The sequence below is a fragment of the Gossypium hirsutum genome, chromosome A13 (genome assembly GCF_007990345.1).
Source record: "Gossypium hirsutum isolate 1008001.06 chromosome A13, Gossypium_hirsutum_v2.1, whole genome shotgun sequence".
In the NCBI taxonomy this organism is placed as follows: domain Eukaryota; kingdom Viridiplantae; phylum Streptophyta; class Magnoliopsida; order Malvales; family Malvaceae; genus Gossypium; species Gossypium hirsutum.
In genome coordinates, this window is record NC_053436.1 from 29,263,954 (window position 1) to 29,269,855 (window position 5,902).

Below are 5,902 nucleotides of genomic sequence, written 5' to 3' on the forward strand. Positions count from 1 at the left end.
ACCACTATTCCGACTAGGCCCAAAATCAGGGTGTTACAACTCCCCCCTTTAGAGATTTTCTTCCCCGAAAATCTTACCGGAAAAGTAGCCTTCAATTAAATTCCTCAATCTCATACTCGATACCAAAGTACCTTTGCTTAGGCGGTGCCTCCAATACATATTTTTAAGTTCTTATATGATCTAACAGCTTACGGACACAACTCCAAATTGTTCTTAAATTTTCAAAGGCTTCTCAGTTTCCCATGATATCATGACATAAAACCCAGATCTCAATTTGGTTTATGGAGACTAGTATTCCAAGAAATCCAAAAATCAAAAGGACCAGCACTCTTCCGGAATAATCATACAGATTTTCATCATCGATAAATCACAATCCAATAACATCTAAATCAAATTACAGTACATGTCATTACTCTCTGAATGAATAGGCAAATTTTCACTGTGAGCTTCGTACAATTCTTTCTGTATAAGCCTCAGAATAATAATACCATGAATCAGATCCAATCTGAAATTCAACATCAGAAGTCGATCCTCACTGTACTCTTTTAGATTACTACTAACTATCACATTTTCCTCTTTCCGCTACAGAAATAATTCGGATATAGCCTCGAAAGTAATCCTTCTCATTCTCATCCTAATATCAATACTGGCAGAGATAATTCTGATAGATCCTGATGCTCGACTTTAACCCGATCAACAACTCAAATTTTCTGTGACATCAGATGCTCCAAACTATCACATTACCTTACTTTCTTGAAACACATCACCATTCATACAACAGTGCATTACTGAAAATTAGGAAATCTTTACTCAATCCAGACTAGTCCAGTTTAGACGCGTTGGTTAGCAATATTCTCATCTGTCCAAACATTGCTAACATGTAATAAACTTTTTAGCTTTCGCAAGATGAAAACTTTATCATTCTTAGTATCAAAATTTTCTAAGAGATATACACTTCTCGTTCAGACTATTTGCCTTTTACCCGTAAAGAAATGAAATTCTATTATCAGACTTGGGAAAAATGATCCTGACATAATTGTCATATGAAATCTTTCAAATAAATAATTCACGTAAATTAAACACTCGAGCCGATCTAAACACCGTTGAATGACATTTCAAGTAATCCTTTCTTCTAGTTACTAAATAATTCATCATGCAGTCCTTTACTATTCATTCCTTACGCTAATCAAAACCATCTCAATTGCATTAGCTCAAGTAACCAAAATATTTCAATTAAAGTCATTAATTATAATTGACTTACTTGAGAGAAGTAATCCACCATATCGATTGAAACTCGCGCTTTTATCACTTATGCCTTTACTGTTGTCAAATCTTTACACGAAAGTTTGAGAAATTCCAATACTAAAATCACCACATTACCAATATCAAATTGGAATTATAGTCATGCTTGTCATGATTATCATGAGCTGTAGAACGCACTTCGAACATAAGTCATAATTGACAAATTATGGAATAAAGATAACAAGAAAACCGAATAAAGAAATCCAAGATACGATACTATGCCGAAAAATTGAAAACCAAACTCATAAGAAAATATGGAAGATCTCGAAAATTCCTCAGAGAAAAGAAGTCCAGAAGAAAACATCATTTAATCCCACTGGAATCAAATATAATAAGAACAATGTATCTTCCCATACATATATATCAAATAGAGCATCAAGTAGAAGAAACAGTATCATAATATCATACACATCCTCTCATCAATTCTTATCAGAAAATGTAATAAATGCCTAAGGAAATACATCAATACAAATTATAAATCAGTCAGACTACCAATGCTTCTATCTAACACCAGGATTAGAAAACATTCACATATAACAAGAATTTCTTCAAAAGATCAGCAGCCATAGAAATTTTTTTGAGAATGGATAAATACATAGAACATCTCAGAAGAAACTGTTAAATCTGTTCAGCCGTAACTGTCACACTCAGATATTACACATTTCAAATACCATTTCCCACAACTTGTTCTGCCATAACAAATTTCATGTTAGACCTTTCACTAAAGAAGACCAGTTTTGAGTAAATTTTGATTTACACTTTTCTCGACCTTGTACCTGAGTAATTCAATTTACCAAAGTAAATTCATTCTTTAACTGTAACAGTGCATAACTCCAATAATCTTTATGTCAACCTGATACTTTTCTAGCTCTGACTTTACTTATCAACTCATTCTCAGTCTCTAATCATACTTATAATTATTCTATCATTGAACTCATTGGTTTTTCAACCGGAAACTTTTCAGTACAAATATCATGAAATTCCATTATAAGCACCACTTCGATAAGGGTAAGGGGTTGTAGGGCCTCTGACTCGACTTTCTTATACATAGACATATGACACTACTTTCATCATCATAGCAACATCATCAAAATCATGTCATTCATTTCAGGCAACGCAACATTCATGTTGGTTTACACCAATTTTCCAATTATCCCATTTAGACAAGTATACTTATTTATGCATCTTATATTTTCTGGATAGCTTTACTTATCTATTCATTTAATCAAATAAGTCATGCTCATGACATAACATAAGGGCCAAACAAACATGAATATTTGCATCATAATCGTAACTTTCACTGTGTATCATCATATACATATCATTACAATCATATAATTCAGTCCAAACAATTGAACATAGATAAGTTCATTCCATTATAATTCTTTGTCTCATAAAATATCATTAACATTCATCAACATTCAATGTCCAATCAAGACAATGAAATTTTCATCCGTATCATGATATTATGAACCCTTACTCATACCTCTATGAGTTTCTATTTATCCCATTCAACTTGCCAAGTAAGCCAAGTGCATTACATCATATGAGCATTAAGCAAATATAGATATTTATCACAACATAAACTTTCATATCACGTGTTATCACATATATATCATAAACTTTTATTCATAGTTTTCTGAACTGAGACTTATCATAATCATAATTTTACTCAAATACCTTCAATCACCTTGAACATGGTCGGTGCAGCTCGGTTGGAGAGTACCTTTGTCTAAATAAGACAGTGCTCTTATGCGTTGGGAGAAATCACATTATCACGAATCCATGGCATGTATAACTAGACTTTTACACATGCTAGGTTAGTCTGAGAGCCGACTAAACTATAGCTCTGATACCACCAAATGTAACACCCCTTACCCATATCCAAGGCCGGAACAGGGTATCAGGCATTACCAAACTTAACCACACACATAGACGAAAACTAGGCCATAAAATTTCTTTTAATTCAAAACTTTTCGAGCACATGCATTGACTCATATTTAAAGACATATAACGTGGCATAAATGAGCACTTACACATCCATAATCATGCAATAACATGTTATTCACTTTAAACATATTTGCTTACCATCCTGTATATAATATACATTCTTACACTAACTAGAACTAGACATGCTAAATCTTATTCTCATTTTATACCATCATAATGTAGTTACCAATTTGTCCATTAAACATCCATATTCAAGGAAACATTACTCATTTCCATTTAATTCATGATGCACTGGCCTGCATTTAACTTACCTGATGTATTACCAATCATGCATAACAAACAAAGCTAACTATATCATCGCATCAAAACATAGGATATGGCATGATTAATTAAACTTACAAACCATAATGGATAAGGACCACATCTCATGATCATATACGATAACTCAATGCAGACCAATATGTATGGTCAAAGTCATAACAATAATACATATCACAAACCAACTTCCTATACATGCCACTCACTTGATATTTCTAATATTTGAATTAATTCTCCAACAAATGATAGCTTAATGTGTGATTTTGCCTCCGAAGATCTCCAACCCTGAGCCGACCTACCAAAACCAAAGAAGTAAAGAGGAGGATTAAGCTTTACGCTTAGTAAGTCCATATGAAGTTAATAAGCAATTACCCACATGTTTTTTTTTAAGGTAAAACATCATAATTGTACAATTTAGTCTTGTTCAGGTTAAGCTATTTTACCAATTTACAGCTACTAATTCATTTATATCTGGAGTTACGAGACTCCCAATTAAGTTTCGTTAATTTTAATTGAAACTATACTCATATACCTTTCTCCCATAAAATTTCCATAATTTTAGGTTTATCCAATTAGTACAGTTTATTCATTAAAGTTTCCCTTGGTTTGCTGTCCAACAGTTCTGACCTCTCTTCACTCAAAATTATTTTTCTCATAGTACAAAATTCGGATAATGCTCTCATCTATCTTTCTAGAAAATAGACTCATTAAGGACTTTAATAATATAAATTACAACCCATAATTATTTTTATACAATTTTTAAAGATTTTTCTCAAATCAGGACAGGGGATCACGAAGTCCTTCAGACTCTGTCTCACAACAATTTAAATATCTCGTAATATAAATTCCGATTGCATATACCGTTTCTTCTATGTGAAACTAGACTCATTGGATTTAACCTCATATTTTATTCAGCCCCTAATTCAATTTCCACAATTCATGGTGAATTCCCAAATTTGCACCACTGTAGTAACCCAAAACTGCCAAGGCTAAATTTACTCATTCATTACTATTATTCACCAAATCCATACGATATCATTTCATTCATAATGGTAAGAACACATAATTAGGCTTCATAAGCATAAATCCATAATCTCAATGTCATCAAGTATCAAGGACTTATTCCAAATCATGTCATTTTCATAATATTCACCAAATACTATATACATCATAGATCATCACATGTCAAGGCATCACACATAAGTTTAGTGTACATACCTGTACAACTTGTAACATAACTCAAAAACATACTCACCAATGGCTTATCTCATTGGGATCATCAATGAATACTTCGCTAAATTACCCGTTGAACACTCGGAATATAATTGGATACACGAAATGCATGCACATAAGTGTCATACCCGCAGCTAGACAAACTCAATAGCCTGCGGAAATTATGTAGCCAAGCTACCATGTAACCCGCCCATAAGCGAACTCGGTCTCAACTCAACGAGCTTGGCCGTTCGTATCCATAAGTGAACTCGGACTCAACACAACGAGTTCGGATGCCTAGTTACATCTCAAGAACTCGAACTCAACTCAACGAGTTCGGATGCCTAGTTACATCTCACGAAATCGGACTCAACTCAACGAGCTCAGATGTGCGCATCCATAAGTGAACTCAGACTCAACTCAATGAGTTCGGATGCCTAGTTACATCTCACGAACTCGGACTCAACTGAACGAGTACGGAACTTAAATATCCTAGTGACATGTCACTTGTATCCTAATCTATTCCCAAGGTTCAACGGGATTTTCCTCGATCACACATCTTTGTCGTCCTCCACGAAATGTGGGAACCGATACTTGGTAGCATTTCATATTTATCAAATAGCTCACATAATTTGCATATTACTAAATAATAATCCACAAAGCATAATATTTCATGATAATAATCATCATATCATATATATAACATTAAATTACTTAAAATGAAAATTATGTTACTACATTTACACATGAACTTACATCCCATTTAATATAAAGGCAATAACATTAAATTACACATTGCATTATTAAAAATCATATAAACTTTCCTCGTACGCGAAAATGGCCATTTTTACCATTTTGTCCACAACCTGATATTTTTTTATTTTAGCCCAAATTTCGATTTTTCCTTGCTCTATCATTTCAAATATAGCCTAATTAGGATTTAAATTATTCAAATTAACCCAAAATCATATTTTGGAAAAATTACACTTTTGCCCCTAAACTTTGTCAAAATTACATTTTTGCCCCTAGGCTCGTAAATTAAACTTCATCCTATTTCCTTATGTTTTATGATATGCTGATCATTTTCCCTTCTATAGAAACATCAAATTCGCACTCTAAC